The sequence below is a fragment of the Anticarsia gemmatalis genome, chromosome 12, assembly GCF_050436995.1.
Source record: "Anticarsia gemmatalis isolate Benzon Research Colony breed Stoneville strain chromosome 12, ilAntGemm2 primary, whole genome shotgun sequence".
NCBI lineage: Eukaryota > Metazoa > Arthropoda > Insecta > Lepidoptera > Erebidae > Anticarsia > Anticarsia gemmatalis.
In genome coordinates, this window is record NC_134756.1 from 12,529,122 (window position 1) to 12,547,953 (window position 18,832).

General features: G+C 35.1%; 1 protein-coding gene across 1 annotated transcript in view; it reads left to right on the plus strand.

The window, feature by feature from the left end:
• Positions 1 to 7,359: 7,359 nt before the first annotated feature.
• Positions 7,360 to 18,832, plus strand: part of LOC142977186 (echinoderm microtubule-associated protein-like 2) — an 89,419-nt gene continuing 77,946 nt past the window's right edge. Inside the window, exon 1 of the mRNA XM_076120933.1 lies at positions 7,360 to 7,637. The gene's annotated coding sequence lies outside the window, so the exon portion shown is untranslated. The remainder of the gene's footprint in view (positions 7,638 to 18,832) is intronic.

Sequence of the window (18,832 nt, forward strand, 5' to 3'; positions counted from 1 at the left end):
ATATAATATATAACATCTTTTTTTAGGTTATGCCAGTGTATCCAGCATTTTAAGATTCACGGTACCCATAAAGTCCTCGAGACCAAATTTTGCAAATAATTCAAAATATTGACAGACATTAAAATTATTGATTATTTGCCAATAATATTAATAGAATATTGGCACTTTTGGGTATTTTAGTGTACAGTGCATTTTAGTATTTATGGTGACCATAAAGCCCTCTATATGCAGAGCTGATTGCTAACCTTCACTAGTTGGAGAGGCATTATAAAAAGAAGAAGAATAAAGTCCTCTGGATCTACCTCACCGAAAGGCTATGAAAAGTTGAACGAAGTCGACTTCAACATGATATCTCACTGAGGGAGGGCAGTTAAAGTAGGCTCCTCATATTTTATAAATGGTACCCTTAAAACCAGTTCTCTTAGAATCCATCATAAACCTAGTCTTGCAGAACAATCTAAGTACAAATCACAATCAAGTGTGGTTACACATATAAACAACAAATCAATATATTTTTAGATACGACACATTTATCTACATGCTCTATTTACATCGCAAGTATTCTAAACGCGTCGCTGCATACATAATGTCCACTTAACATCGTAATGTATTAGTTTTTACACTGGGTGGATAAACACAGCTTTAATAAAAAGATGTCAACAGGAGAGACTCTAGCGCAACATAAAATAAGTTTTACTCGATTACGTTACTTATGCATCTTACACGTAAATTCAAAGCTTCCGATATCTTGTCCGAATCACTATGCTTAATTTGCATATCATATAAACCTAAAAAGAGAATGATCGTACTAAAAGAAAATATACATACAGGAAATTGAAACCAATTAAGATTACAATCAACTTTTTTAGTTATGTACATATGATAGGTATTAAACTGTTTCCTTGATGCGATTATAGACAGAAAATTAAGTAAAATATTGATAGGATTAACTCGAAATCCGGTGAATACTATTTGAAAGCATTTTGTACCGCTTAGCGTATGTATCCAAAGGTCAGCAGCCGCAACTCTGAGTCAGTATTCACCCGGAAATGACAAGACAACCAGACAGACACTTGCATACCAATTACTTCAAAATTTCTTTGATAGTAGTCACAATCGATACTAATACAAAAGAAAATTTGTCTCTCTGTCTGTTGCCTACTGGTTTCAAAAAGCCGATACATTAAATAATATACAACGACATGTCAAGGGAAACTGGGTGACAGACAATTTAAGCTTTTTATATGAAAATTAAAATTTTATACGGAGATTAATGGAAACAGTCGTTTTACTTTCGATTGCTTGACGCTTCGGCTCACATTATACTAGCTTAGAATTTATCATCGACATAGTGTTATCATTCATTTGTGTAGTTAGTACCGCTCAAAAGCCTTTGACATGGCTTAACAACTGTTATCTTAAACAGCGCCGACTTTAAACGTGTCGACTTAGAGCCTAGTTCTATTACCACTATGCGGTCACCCATCTATTGAATGACCGCGCCAAGGTTGCTTAACTCGTTTACCGACGAATGAGAGCAGCTGACTATGATATAGATAGTTAACGAAATAGAGTTAAACGAATTCTGTCTTTTAGACAAAATACACGCGAGCGAAGTTGGACAAGTCAGCTAGTCATCGTCAAACAGTAGCGATGATTTCTATGGAACAATCGACACTTTCATATAGTCATAGAAAGTATAATGTGTGGTGCCACCATGGTGTACGAACACAATGGGATACTATGGAATACCAATGCTGTTTTTGTGTTGATCGTAATCGTAATGACTTGCATCCTGTTACATGGGTTGTGCTTTTTTGCGAATCAGAAGGTACCTATTTTAAGGTGGTATGCACGGCGGAAGATGGACTGTTGAGGAAGAGCTACCTCCGGTGTATAATTTTGATATAATTTGATAATATTACTGTATAGATTATAGTAATCCATCATGTAAAAGTTAGTAAGATTAGTGAGCTTAGCTACAGCCAGTGTTGGGCAAAATTTAGTTTGATTGATGATTGATGATTGATGATTAAGATTAAATTATTTATTCATGACTAATGAGTAATGACTAAAAAAATTCAATCATGAGTCGTGATTGATGATTAATTAGTGTTAGTGTTAGTTATTCAATCATGACTAAAATTTTAATGACTAAAAATAATAGTTAAATAAAACTAAGCTTTTCAAGTCTACGTTCCATGACTGTTGATTTGTTAATCACAGGTTTTTAATTAAAGCTAGTTTTACAACAGAATCAGTTTTTTTTTTTAATTTACACAGGTACACATTTGCAAAAATAAGTTCGGGCTAATTTAGTTTAAAATAATTTAAATTGCTTTTTAAAACTACGCGGTTTGAAAATCAAATTTTATAAATAATGGAATTATCTTCTTTCAGTCAACTTAAGGTGGTGATCAGTTATAGTTTTATAGATGTGTTCAATTAAACTAAAATTATGTCACCTGAATTATTTTTTTTAGTTTAATCTTCATACAAAAATACAATAAATTAGTCATCAGTCATTTAATCATTAAATGATTGATGACTAATTTATTTAATCATGATTATGATTATTATTTTTACTCATGATTAATTCAATCATGACTAAATAATTCATGACTAAATTAGTCATGACTAATCAATTGATTGAAAAAAATTAGTTGATTGACCCAACACTGGCTACAGCATAAGATTTGTATTACAATCTTAAACTGTAGCTTACTCACGAACTAACCTCTGTGCCTACCATAGATCATAGGATTACTTATAAGTACAACCTCAGTAATTCGGAAAGTACAAACAATTTTCATTGAAACTCAAATCAAACTTAAAAAGACGTTTTCATAGATGTGCAATAGGTACCTAGTTAAAAGTTACGAGATTATGAACAATATTCATGTTACGGTCTCCAAAATACTTCTACATATAGGTTTCTTCTTATGCATACCATAACTGCAAGGTCAGAAAAACTTAAATTTTGATATAAATGATTTTTGCTTACTAAACATAGTTTGCATAAAATTACAATACTAAGATTTACTTGATAATACCATGATCTCAACATCCGTTTTTCTTTGAACAATAGCAATAAATACTATTTTTTATCGAAGTTTTAAATGTACAAGACATTTAAAACAATATAAGGAGACACGGCCCACGTGCTATTGGTTTATCTTTTAGTACAAATCTACAGAACTGAAGGTGATTAATGATGACTTAGTTTTAGTTAATAATTTATCATAGTTTTGTGCTCCGTAAGTCTTCAGATGTCTAAGTGCAAAATATAAATATACTACTGCACTATAAAGAATAATAGTTTGAATTAAAGATGTTTGTGATTATCGAACAGCTCGGTAAACAATAAATAAATATAAAACTCTTCCCTTACTGAGAGACTGACTGACTGACGAACAATGCACAGCTGAAACTACTGAGCGTAGATAGTTGAAATGTGATATGAAGATTCTTTAGGAAGTGTATAGCGCACTAAGAGAGGATTTTTGGAAAAGAAGGGAAAGCTTTTATACGAAAGATCAGCAAAATAAGCTGCGGAAACGGGAAACTAATTTAAGAGCCGACGAAGTCTCGTGCGGCCCGTAGTAAAGAACTATAAGGAAGATCTTGCCAGTTGCAAGCACAGCTTATTTACTGCTTTTTAACTACTTCAGCAATCTACCACATCATTTATTAATTCCAAAGGCTTCCGCGCGTACCTTCGATTATATAAAACAGCTAATATTACAAGATATTTCGTTTGGTTTACAATGAGCATCTCGCAATTAATAAACAACTGTTTAAACGGTTTTCGATGAACTAAGATTATCATAGTAAAATCGTCTTCATACAGGTATCAAATTGACCATGGCAAGTTGGTCACCTTACGCTAGCAGTGTCAAGTGTGAACAATACGCGTCCATATCGGCAAGGCTACATGCGCAATGCGTGTCACGATCTGCGCGGGCGCATCACGACGATACGTTTCACTTTTGCAAACGTGATGATTTATGCTCTTGGTTTTTTAAAGGATTTTGAAATTACTATGTAAAGTTGAAGGCCCGTAGCCTTTGATATGGCTTAAGGACTGTTAACTTCGTTCATAAAACTGGAACCGACAGTTTTCGTACCTTGTTAAGAACGGAGACGCCCAGCTCAAATAGCACTAAGCGGTCACCCATTGGCGGGTAGACCGCGCCAAGTATTGCTTAACCCATCCACCACCCACCACCGTTCTAAGATAGTTTACCGCCTGGTGTGTGTAACTGGCTATAGTAGCCACAACTGAATATGGCGGTAGTGGAAAGCCGAATCCACAGCAATCCCGTGATTCACAATAAACGTTATCCAAACTTTGCTGATAAGTCAAAATTAGACTGAGACTAAAGTCTCACGTTAGTTACCGCGTCTTGCAGGCAGATAAAAGCAAAAGTTAATGAGTTCTGTATTAATTACCAAAGTCAAGTGTCTTCAACATTAGTCATAATACGGAAATGTGTACAATTTGTCCCCAGGAAGTCTGCTAATCACTTGTACGTATAATTAAAACAGCTATTAGCGGCGGCTCAGAGTCAGTTGTTGTATATTATTATTTTCTCATTGAAAACACCGAGATATTGTACAAAAACAGTCATTCCCACCTTGCCACACGACGAGTTTAAACGAAGATTGCGTTTTTATAGAAAAACAGGTATACACACCTGCTTATTGAAGGATAGGACAACCCTGCACTCAGAAACAACCAAACAAATTAAACAACACTATACATTGCTGCTTTTACACACAAATTTGTAACGCTCTTCACAACAGGTAGCGCAATGGATGGTAACTTAGCTAATGTTGTCGTCAAAGATAGGGGTGTGGTGGTACTATTAGCCATATGCCCGTCAGCTGTTGCAGTTTTTAGTGTCATCAACGCAGGTATAGATGATGGTGTATCAGCTGTGTGTTTTTATGGTGAAATTACATAGTCCACTGATGAAGGAAAAACTATTACGAGTGCCTTTGAGGTGGGTAACCGACCGATCTTGACGGTAAACGGATGCTTGGACTTCAAAGGAAAAAATTGTAGTAGTTAATGTGTAGTATAAAATATTTTATATCTGTTTGAAATTATCTTAAAATTAAAGTTACAAGAAGCAACTGGGAATAAAAGGAGATATTAATAAATATGCTTACTTTTTTTATTGTTTTACATTTGGCAGGCTATGACGAATTTTGCTTCTACCTCTACGTCGGGAAGTCGTGGTTTTGATGCTGACATAGAATAAATATTTATGCGATTCACAAATATCTGTTAAGAGTCTCGCTTCATGTAAGTTGGGTGGGGTTCATGTTTGTAAAAATCCTTGCGACACTAGAGTAAATCCTACTTAAGTTGTAATCTTTAAAGAAATAAGTGTGTTGTAATGTTTGTTTAACAACCTCGATTAACTAAGTGAATCAACATAAATGATTGTGATAAAATTGTCGGAATCCTTTGATGTCTAGCTGCCATGTCTGATTCCAATGAAAATTAATGATCAAACTTTCTGCTACAGCAAACAACAATATTTAACACAGATAGATGATGATGGTGCTGAAACTTTGATAGATTTATTACTAAACTAATATGATGTCAGCGAAAAAATAAACAACTTACTTTAAACCAGTTATAATATCTACAACTAAGCTACCATAAGGTAAGGTAAGGTTATTATAGTTAATTTGTTCAATAAATGATTGTGTTAAATTAGTTGGGTATAATAACGGACTAATTCGAATACCCCCCGTGCTTCAGGAACCTATAGAGAATTACAAACAACAACGAGAGAACGAAAGTACAACCAGACCCGAAACAACAATATTTGAGGATCACACAAATGAAATAACTATTTAAAAGAAGGAAGTCTGTTCAGTTGTTTTGACTGACTTGGTAGCGAAGTAGCGATCTCTTCGACCACAGCAACACTAATGTCATGTCCACCGTACTTCTAAATTCAGGGGTACATAATGTCGGAGATACGGATTATCCTCTATCAATTTTTCATAGTTACGTCACCACGCCTTACCAAGCCTACAGTACAAGTTTATGATAATATTTGACCTAAAACCCCCAAAAAAGCGATTTCCTGCCATGGTATTACACCAAAACCTTGACCAAACATTGGACCAAACAAAATTGTCACTACGAAAATTGTAATATCAAACGATTATAGCCTTTATGGCTTAGTTATTATGCTTCGCCGTTTCAAATATTGGTGGAAAATAGTGGTTTGGTGTCTGTCATGGAAATGGACAAACATCTGATGAAAGGGTTTCCCTTGATATGTGAAATATGCCAAGGTTTTAATACAAATTGTTATAAATAGATGTCAGGGGATTCATTGCGGAAGGCAAATATTGGAGCTGCAAAATAACAAAACGACCACTGGGCGGTCAAAACCGTTTGCAGAGTTGAATACAAGAGCGGTTTTAGCATGTAGAGTTATTTAATTAATTACATGGATACACAATACCTATATACCTTGGTACTACAAGTATCTGGATAGCAAATAGCTTATCAGATAGAAAAATTGTCTTTATAACACTTATTTCTAAACTGTGGAATTAGCCCTTAGACTGGTATTGTCACAACAAAAACAAAATAAAAAAGTTAGAGATCCAGCCAGTCTCTTAATGTCATAGCTATTCAAATGGATCAAACTGTTTAGAATTTAGTGAAGTTTTATGAATCAGGTACAACTATGGTGGTCCAATCATTATTCACAAACTGTACAACGAGACAAAGTTCCTAATAACTACAATTTCATTAACCAGTCGTAAGCGTGCTGGGCTCCTTTCACCTATTACATTGGGACGGCTCGTAAAACGGCAGACATGATAAAACCTTATTATAGCGAGCGCACCTTTACCAGTGAAAGAAGTAACTAGGCATTTACATAAATTGTCGTCGGTTTTCCCTGAGGAGATTGAATATAAGTATGGAGTACACAACCACATTTTGCCATTTATTTTTACTCCCAGGTAGGCAATAACGGCTGGTATCTCGTAGGGAATTAATGCTGCGGGGAACTGCTGTTTGACAAGGATGATTTTCTATTCCTATTAAAGTAGGTAAAAACGAATGCATTTCCTACTTAAGAAACGAATGCAGCAAACAGCTAGCAAATACCTACTAACTAATTGCACCAAACTGCTTATAAATCCATGGTAAATAATATACATAATAGAATCTAATTTTCTCCCATAACCTCTGTTTCCAATAAGTAATTTAATATTGCAACTTCACCATCGACTATCGCATCACTAGCGTCGCGTCAACAATGCAAAACTAGTTCCGATGGTTGCCGCCCCGCGCGTCCCACCTCTAGCGCTAGTAGCGATTCTGTCACCGGCGCGGAAAGACGCACGTCGCGGTCGCGCATATCAGATCAAAACTCTTTACGTAAAAGTATCGATGTATTTGACAAAAATAATCTCTCAATCGTAATCCGTGATAGTGATAATTGTGTAAAAGTGTACAAAAATCAAGTGTTTTAACTAAACAACTGTGTGTTCGCAAGTTTTCACGTGATTTTGAAACAAAATCGCGGGTAAAACTTTGTATTAACGGAACTGAATCGTGTCGGATTTTTCTGCTGATAGTATTGGGTTATTCGGTGAGTAGCGTTTTGTTATGGTGTTTAATGTTTCATGGTGAACTAGCGGTAAAGTAACGACTGTAACTGCGCGAAAACGGGCCGTTGATTTTTAAAACTTTTGACTGACCAATCGCCAAAATAAAACATCGAAAAAAAAAACAAATGGCTGTTCGTTATTTAAAATTTGCGCGATAAATTTTAACCTTGACGTATTATCTGGCTGAAATTAATAAAATATTATCTGTGTAAATGTAATTAATGGATATTTGTCTAAATTATTAAATTGTAATAAAATAAACGAGGCGCCATTTATATTCTAATCAAAGGTGATTGATAACCGGTATTTTAATTTGAATTTCTCAATGAATGTCGGCAGAATGTGTTGATAAGTGACATTCCTACAAAACGGTACTTTGGCCTACAGTCTGCTGTTATCTAGCTACTTGGCAACATACAGGATATTCTGCGACATAGGTACCTATCATCATTCGAAGAAATCGCACGCATACTAGGTGTCTACTTAGGTACCTACCTACTGTACAGTGTACGTTTAGAATAAATCGTAGTGATGGCAGTACGCAAAAACATTGGCATTCATTGTCATCGCCAAAGTGGTATTCCCGTCCCGTCAATGCTGCGGGAATAACCGACAAATAAAATTTAAATTCGCGGTCTTAACTATATACCTAGCCCGTAAAGTAGTGGTAGGTAGGTACCTACCTACATAGGTATGTACTTACCTACTTCAACTTTAGTATAATAATCACAAAAAAATAGTTCTAGACCGCGTTTTTTACATTTCATGGGCCTCCCAGGAACTAAGGACTGATTAATTCACTTATCATATGACTCAAAAATATTTAGCGTATAGATTCGAACTTCGCACCAGTCTTCTAACGACCAATAAGGTCAAAGGCTGTTATTTTATAATGTTGGAAACTTCCAAGGTAAACTTGAGAAGGCTCCGGGGTCGTGTGCCCTTATGTTAAGAAAAATCCGGTTTTATGCAGCCGTTTCACGACGTTCGAATTCCGAACACGTTAGGTTTTGCTCCTTTTTGATAACTGGCTGGTTTATTTCCGTTGTAGAATCCATAAGGTGACTAATGAAAAGGGAAGTTCTATGAATGGATATTTATAAGTCTAATAAATAATAATATGGTTAGGTACCTACTAGGTTAGGCATAAAATCTACCTTTTATTAATGAAATTCCCTTTTGCTGCTAGTCTTATGTTTCTCCTGGTTTACTTCATGTCAAAGTTATTTTAAAGGTCGAGAAAGTCTTTACTGCTATTTTACAGAAGATTTCCAATGCCCAGGAGGGTTGCCGGTTGTATAAACACCAGCCAAATCCCTTGAAAGTTACGAAAACCTGTAACGCGATTCTCTACAGCCGATACTGTCGAGTATCGAAAATTTGACACTTAATATGTAGATAGGTAGGGTAAAGCACCCAGTAGTCAGCCCCCAACCAGTAGTCAGCCTTTACAGGCTTTATATCCATATAATTAGTGTAGAAAATAGTAAAGACCAATAAAATAATCATTAATCGAATCTGTATAATCTTATTGACTAATATGCACAATTACGATTCGATAGCATGGCAGGTTGACGTGTTACACTCATTCTTATGAACTGCCATGAAAGACATGGGCAAAAACGTCGCCATTGCTATTTTTTTGTTAAGGATTCGTGTTTTAGTTTTTGGCATGTTTTAAAATGAATTTGATGCAATATGGAACGAATTGATATTTTATGCTAGTATTTAATAGTTTATCTTCGATAAAATCATGCATTGCAGGCGTTTTATTTGTCTTTTGTATTATAAATTAACGTGGCCGACTATTGGGTTTGCAAAATATGAGGTTGATCCAGTACTCGGCCATGAGTGGCTGACTACTGGTTTTTTTGCAATTCTCATATATGTGGTTGAAATTAACAGGGCGAATACTTCTCAACATAACTATTGCGTTGAGCTAAACTCTTCTAAGACAAAAATAGTATTTTACCAGTAGTCGGCCGCATATAAAGTCAGTGAATTTCATGAGGCCGACCATTGGACCTACATATCCCATAGTCGGCCGTCAGTTTTGCTAAATGAAATTGGGTCTTAAATCCTTTCATTAAGGTTCAAATTTGTGGACGGCTATGTTGGCACAAAACTTAGTTACTTGTTTTCGAATAGTATCATATCAAAAAGACCAAAAGATCTGTATAAAGAGGAATAATTGTCATGTGCTATGGTGGCGATCAGAAATGTTATGAAAATCATGGAAACGAGTCGAGTACTTGGCATTTCACACATTATTATGACACTACAAGTCCGAAATCGTTTAATAGTCGCACAAATGCCCCGTACCATACGGGGCTTTGTAAGCTAGACTAAGTGCACTCCCAAAAACAAATGACTGCCTTAAGAAACTGGTCACGATATGCTGGAATCAGCTTCCAGTTTCACCGGATGCAGCTGAATAGCAGTGTTTTACATGGAGCAACTGCCTATATGACTTCCACAACCCAGTTACCTGGGCTATACCACGATTACCATAAGACTGGTTATCAGATTTTCAAGCTTCTGACTAATGGCAACGATTGCCAGAGATCCTTGAATGCCCGCCGGGACTTACAATTTACCATGCCTTCCGAAACACGAAGGAATTTTGGGAAATGAGAAAAGAAAGGAATGATACCAGTCACTTCTATCATCTACCTTCTATTTCCTAGCCTACCATTGACTTATGTTTCAACACATCAAGAAAGCTAAAATAGTTTTATAGAAGAGAACATCTTTTGTAGATTGGGGAGAGTTGAAAAACAGAAGGAATAAAGGAACAGAAAATAAACTTTTATCGCTGTGAACCGTGTGAAGAAAGATTGACTAGAAAACATTTAGAAATCAATTACCTAAGTGCTAATAACTATAAATTAAAATCTTGAAAACCCCCGATTTCACAATATATTTTTTTATTTCATACTTTTTATAGGTTGGTGGTTAGGTTAAGCCATTCTGACTTTCCCACCACCAGCTTTCTCAGCATGCGAAGCCATTTGAGACCCCGTCCGAGTAAATTTGCAGACATTCGGTTAATCTCCCCACTTTAACCCACTACAACTTTTAAACGGCTCCACCGATTTTCATCAAACATGTCTAAAAACACTCGCACATATGTCACCTTTAATTTAAAAAAAAACTAAATTGAAATCACTGCATCCTTTCGGGAGTTATGATGCCATAGACAGACAGACACACAGACAGACACGTCGAACCTTATAACACCCCTCTTTTTGCGTCGGGGGTTAAAAATTAATGGATGCATAAATTGTACTGCATGGTATTATTGCAAATGTGCTTTATTTCCTGGAGATTTCAATAAAAATATATTTAAAATAGAACATTTGTATTGAATAAGTAAGAGGCTGACTACTGGGTAAGACATGGCTGACTACTGGCGAAATGGGGCTGACTACTGGTAAAAAGTGCCATATTTTGTTTAATGTGGATTTTTTCCATAATAATCTTATAAATATGATATTTTTTTATTTTTTTCGTAAAGTTTAATAAATTACCTTTCATACAATGACAAATGATTTTACATCTAGTAGTAAATGTTAAAAATATGGCTAAATCAAATTGACATTTTCACTAAAAGGCTGACTACTGGGTGGTTTACCCTACCTACTGCCATAATAGTTCCTACGTTAGAGGCGCTGAAATTTCTCGATAGCTAACTGGTTGTCGATAGTCGATAGTGGCAGAGAATCGAGCTACTCAAAACTTTTATCTCTGACTTAAATAGAAGAAAAATTCAAGCTGCCAGTGGCAGTACAAACCATAACCACAAAACATAATAAAACCTCTTTCCATGCTCTGTGACAAGGTATGTTGCATATTGCCAGTAATAAGTATACCTAGACACTTGAACAAGTTTACAACCTGTTGCTATTTACAGCTCTGTTCCATATAACATCGATAGCAAACCACCTAGATAAGCATCGCTTGCTTTTATTGGATATTTCCTTTTAAGAGAATATTAAGGGAAAGTTGGGTATATTGGACCGCTCATTAAATTGGACCACCTCTAAAAAACCGTTTCATAGTCATTTTATTCCAAAAGTGTAAACACATAATGAAGAGCAACTAACTTCATTGTACATCGGCTATTTTGATTTCGGCATAAAACCAAGCGTGTTGTCTCTGTTAACAATAATCTATTTTTCAGATATTTACTGTAATTTTATGTGATCTGTGCTAAGGACGTAACTAAATTAAAGGTAAGCTGTAACGATTCATATTCTATTTGTATATCCGAAATGTATCTGCAAATAACTGGCTAAAACTATTTGGCGGTTTTGATATGTTATGTCTTTGTTTTGATTTAATTTCCTTAAAATTATACAGTTCGATTAAATGGACCGCATGTAGTTTGATAAAATGAACCGGTCCAATTTACCGAACTATATTTTTACAATTTAGTGCAATAAAGTACCTATTAACTTTCTTGTCTCTTTACAGATGACCGAGAAAAGATATTATAAGTGGAAACCTGAAGAAACTGCTAGAAACCAAGGAGTCAAGTGAGGACTCTTCAGACGAAGAAGTCATAGTTTTGGATGATTCAGATAGTAGCCGCTCTGAAAATTCTGATAATGAGTGCTACATGTAGATTAAATTACTTGGATAAAAGAGGGCCAAAAGTTGACTGGGTGAAATGCGTGCGATGCCATAAATGGAATCATCAGAATCGTATTACCAAACCTGATATTTGCGATGATTGTTTTTCTTAGGTGATTTATATATGAGGCTGATTTCGAGTTCTTTTATAATTCTATTAGATTTAATCTATAATTTTTGAAGAAAATGTTTATGTATTGTTTTTTTCGTTAGATCTACTCTTAAGTCCAATTTAGCAACCCTATGGTCCAATTAACCATGCTGGTTTGGTAAATTGGAACAAAGCTCTGATCTCATGTTAGGTTAATTTGTGATAAATATATAACTATAATGTTGATTGTTGTTAAATAAAAATAAAGCCAATTAAATAGAGTTTAATTTGGTGTAAGAATTGTTTTTTAAATAATTAAAAAATTGTGTCAAAAACACATTTGAAAAAAAGTGGTCCGAATAAACCGACTTTCCCCTATTACTAGAGGGTTTGAACAAAATGTTTTTGCCCTCGAAGCCCTTTACTCAATCAGATACCTACCTATCGGCTAAGGATTGTAATGATGACCAAAACACTGGTTCTTTATCTACCATTTACCTACCTGTCCCTTCAATTATGCTTTATTTAAATGACTAGCTAGACATGACAGGCCATAACAACGTATACACAATAGCCACACCCATAGAAACAATCAAGAAGAAAAATAGACACTAGCTTATAGGTACCAATCTCATTTCAATACTACAAGCACGTCTAAAAAAATACCTTTACAAAACTAGGCAATACTGACGGCCTAAATACGATGATACTATCAATAGAATTGAGTAGTAGTAAATGGCTGTAGGTACTTTATATTATTACCCGTAGGTGGAATAGGCCTTTTAATTAACAAACCCATAGATGAAAAAAGGATTCATACAAACTTTCATATGGTGCGGCATCTATATTGTACAATAGCATCTTTATTAACTGAATCATCAATCACATCACGTACTCTGACGCAAATTGACATCTGCCTACGTAAACAATTAGTAATTAAAATATATTGTTTAGAACAAAATGCTTGCGATTTCTACACATCTCTATGTAGGTCGACTAGAGATGGGATACACGTGTCAACTCCGAATGACTCACTTATCGATTGTAACTAATCGATTTGTCAAGCCTTTTGACAATTCCGACAGAGATAGCGTAATTGAATGTTTTTTTATTTGTTTGTAGGTTTAGTGAAACCCTAATATAGAATTCAATTTGCATGTTTTCAATCGCACGATTTTATGCGAAAGTAATGAGTTTGAAAGATTTCGATTGAAATTCTTGTGTTATAAACTTTTACATTATTTAACGCATGAAAATGAGACCGAGGCGATGTGATGTTCCGCCATATTTTCATATAAAAGACAAGTTAAATGGAACACCCACGTTTCAAAGCGACAATATCGCAAAAAACGAACTTAGGTTCAAATCGATTTTACGCTAAATTGAAAAGTAAACCAAGTTCTATTCATCTAATAATGGAAAACTTTTGATATAGAAGAATTTGTTGGTTATCATTTGACTTTTAACAATCACAATGTGATATTAAAATAAGCAATGCATTGTCCAGTTAACTGTGTATCTCAGATTTTTACCACTTCGTTATTTCGAGTTAAAATACAGTAGGTACCTAGGTACAAAGAATAAAATCTCCAGCAGCACAAAATTTCCGAATTATTTTTGCCGAAATGCCTTTCGGAACAGTGTCATCATGGTCATCGACCGATTTCGCCAAAGAAATCAAAACGATTCGTTTCAAAACACGTAAATGAGCAATTCGTTTTAAATCGGTAAGGTCGTCGCATCACTAGTCCGCCATACCTGTCCGCGAGGTCACCGGCCGTGCCCGCACCATACCCGTCTTACCACAGATAAACTCTTTATTTTTAAATTAAGTAAACGTGACGGAGATAACAATGTTTGCGGCCTCATTATTAACTAGTGTTTTACTCAAAAGGCTTGGTGCTAGTTTCATAATGTTTTTAAACAAACGATGTTGGCTAACTGTTCTATATTTTGTAATTTATAGTTCCTTATAATATCATGCCCGTTGTACCGAAAGGTGTAAGCAGAATACTAAATGTTCTTACATTTCGCTTATGATAGCGATAGTTATTCTAGTCTTACAGCCTTACCAAATTAGACGATGATATAGGTAACTAGATACCTACCTAACTAAAATCCGAATATTGCCGAAAGCTCTCTTGCTCCTGACGGGAATCGAATCGACATTCCTGTCTATACTCTTGACCTTGTGATTAGCAGCCTATTACACTACCGCTCAAATATTTACTTAACATACCTACCTCCTTGAAATAAAATTAATTATTCCAATCAATGTTTAATTCATTTAAATAAATCGATAAATTATGGTAACCTGTTCCGTACAACTTATTTATCAGTTCATTAAATAGATATTTAATTACCATACTAAGAAATCTGAATAAAAAAATCCTAAGTTATGTGTCAAAGAGCATCCTGTTAGTTTTGCGTGGTAACATCAGGTTATTTAGGTACCCAAAATATTTATTTAGACCCACGCGAAACCTGATATTTAAGTCCAAAGATATGTTATTTATAATATAAGACCAATGGAATTTACATTATTGGTTTGAATTTGCTAGTAATAGAGCATAGACATAGGCTAGTCTTTAGTTAGTCTCGCTGTGAATCTGCATTTAGATAGGTACCTAGGTTTATGGTATGTATCGTATGGTAAGTAGACAACAGAGCATAATTGATGCTGAAGCCAGTGACTGACTGACTATCTACCTACGTGCCTTCCAAAGCACGGAAGGAGACGAAGACAATCACCTCGAATAGGTATTACTAAAAGTGCATCTGATCTATGGAACATAGGCGCTAAAGTTTGCTATTCCTACTGATCGTTAAGCGACCGGTGAGCAACCTGTCATTAGAGACAGATTCAGTAAATATTACGAACATTTAGATAGTAGTCAACCGAATAGTAAAAGTTTTACAAGTTGCCTTTAGAACCTAATGGGGCAGTTTTAATTGATAACAACCGACGCTTTTTAAAAGAGATTGCGTCCATTTATGGACTGGTCATGTCAAAGATTGCTCACCTCTGATCGGTTGCCAGTGAAAGCTATAGGGCCTTATTGAGACGGTAATACCTGGCAGTTGACGTGGTAGGCCACGGAAACGTTAGTTACTTGGATACCTATTTGGAAGGTTAGCGTGACACTCCCAGTGATAAAGACAGGTGGAGGACTTTTAAGGAGATCTCTACCTAATATTACAACACTATACTTACCTACCTACCTAGATTTAAGCCGGTTAGTCTAATGTTGATGTGTGAATGTCTCTTACCAATAGAATCTAAAAAAAAACTTTTTATTTTGTTCCTACTTATACTAGTGTGGTGCGTTATACCACTACTAAGTCAAGACCTCTTCCCATGATCTTTGATCAAAATAAGTCAAAATAAGTCTAGCGAGTGCAACCCTACTATCTAAATAATCAACTTAATATCTCTGAAATCTAAAGGTAATTGTACTTATTAAATCTAAAATCATTTACCGAGGTCGCTACTTAAACTAAACCCAAGCATTCACTTAGCAGTCTTAGCTAACGAGTGATAGTAAGCTATCGGGGTTCACATTCACACGCTCGTTAGAGTATGCGCGTGCTCCGACGCGAATACGACGGGGTGGCTGACCGCTCTCGTTTTCATATTGTAGGTTATAGGATTGTGAAGGTGTACCATGTTCTAGAAATTATAATTATTACGTCTAAGCTTCTTATTTAGATTAAATCACAGGCTAACTGATGGACCTTAATCTGTCTGCCTAAAAATTGGATGTGTGTTTTGTATGAAGCTTTCAACACTGGCTATTATCACACTGGGTATTGAGTTTTAAAAAACCGAAATCATAATACCTACTAGGTATATCAAACAAGTGTTATGTATTTGTTGTATTGAAATAAAGTACTTGATGGATTTGATTTGTTAAAATTTTAAGTTAAATTAGCTTATAATGAAACTAGTTAAATCCAAAGGTTTTTATAGTACTTTTAGAAACTCCCCAGTATGTCTATGTGAAGTTTGAAAGAATTAAATAATATTAAGTAGTACTACCTATGTAAAGATAACATTAATATTTGTCACAGAGATAATAAAAGGTGTATTGTGTAAGCGTGTCTGTAGCAAACAAAAAAGCAATCCCCTTAGTGATAAGAACGGTATTTAATTTTCAATAAACAGATAACGTATTCCCCCTATAACAATAGTATTTTTGCTATCATTACCAATTTTATTACGATAATCTCAATAAAACCTTCAAAATGCTTTAATTCGCGAACTTATCGGGTGATAAGAGTATATTTTTAACAATACATACTAGGAAATGACGTGAAAGAACATAACAATTGATAAGGACTTATCGTAGGGTTCTTATCGGTGCCGATATTACAACAGGACCACAAAGTATCGTGTGAAATAAATAACGAGTTTTATTAAAAACTTGCAGAAAATTGACAAAAAAATAACTTACCCCCAATCGTATTGTATAGGTGGCTGCCGTGGTCCCTTATTGTCGACTCTAGTTCTGCATCATTCTCTGCTCTTTTTACACTCGACCTTAACTTTGCTAAGACACTAACACCAAGTAGCAGTTTATCCACTTTACACTACGAATCACTAACACAAAAATAACCAAGTCCATAACAAATAGGTATTTGTGGGTAACGTCGGTAATGTTTATTAGTTTAATTCAAAAAGAACCGGCCTAGCGAGGGAAAAGTGAAACGTGTCTAAAAATTGTGATAGTAAATAGTCTTTTGCACTTGTTATAAAAAACTTTAAGATTAATAAAATTAAACGCCTTTGTCACTAACGCACCGCCGTCCATGCAGTTTTTTCCATTACTCAACTACCCACAAAAAATGTCATTGTTCCGTTAGAACTACCTGAACGTTCTTTTAAGGACTGCCTGCTTCTGCTAAATCAGAAATGTCAAGCTGTTAGGATACTAGCGTAGGCAGGGATCTTACTGGTGACCATGTTTGGTCTTTCATACGTACTGTCCATATTGATAATGGCACATGTTTTTAAATGGGTGTGTTGGATTAGTTAAAGTTAGTTGGGGTACAGCTTGATGATATTAAAAAGTTGATTGCATGTCTATCTTCCTTTGTACTATGGTGTCATCTTCTACTAAGGAACGTATTCTGAGTAAGTACCTGGGATGGTATTCAATTGTAATGATTCTAAGACCTGGATTATAAAGATTTAAAGAACTTGCTTCAGTTGTTCTTACGTCACAGCGCTTCTCGGTCTAGCGTAGTCATAATTATGTTCTATAACTTGTTCATCCAATCATTCATTACATTTAAAAGTTGGGAGGAAGCCAGTCTAGGTACAAAAACATCCTATTTTCGAATCATCAAGTCTTTCTGTTAAGACCGGCTTTTGCCATTATTTTCTTCGTAAACAAACGGTTTATTAATCGTTGGCGCCACTTTAGTCCGCTAAATTAAAACGACGGCGTCGTCTGGATAATGCTTCCTGTATCGATCAAAAACTTGTTTTACCACTGACTATGATGATGGATGGTAATTTGAAGGCCATCAAGGACATGTATTACAGAAAGTACCTAGCTACGAAAGTCAGGAACGAGTTATTATTATAGTGCCTTTGCTGGAAACATCGAGGGTTTTTAAGATGAAATAAATCTACCTAAGTTCCTTGGGATACTGCGCTACCAAAATGTAATTTTACATAAACCTGTTTTGGCACTTTATAATCAGTAAAACTAGTATTAATATGGACACAGTTCGATGACCTTTACATCCTAAATATCACTCAATGACGGAAACCACTATGACAAAGTTGCATTACTATTTCGTACAACTTAATGATTTGGAACCATTTCTTGCAATGATATAAATAGGTACACAATTATTCTTTCATAGTACTATCAATAAAACTAAATAGCTGCAATTGTGAGGTCTATTTAAGTGTTTACACAATATTTGAATGCATTTCGTAGATATGAACGTTATTGTTCCGGCATTAAGTAAGAGCCGTTCACTCGCAAGGCCGTTTCATCTGGCTTTATCGGAGAAAAAACCGGTCGATTGGTGACTAGCTAATAGCTGTCAATATCCTTTAACCTAGCTCTTAGAGCGGAGTTTTAAACCGATGACTTTGCTTCAATCCTCTGCTTGGTGATCTATTAGCAAATTCTTAGGATAAAAGGTGTTATCGCGGACTGTTTATATTTATATGTGTTATAGAAGTAAATATAATTATTTTGGTGGTTTTAAAAGTAAAGATCTACAGTGAATTTGCGACTTGCCCACATGCCAATCATATGATTATAGTTAATTACTTTCTAATAAGTAGGTAGGTAGGTATGTTTATTTTTTATTTTTTACTACTTATATCAATTATTGAGTTATACACTATTTTTTTTCCATTGCTGCACCACACGTTAGATATCTATCAATACTTGATACCGAACCTAACTAACCGGCCAACATTTATTG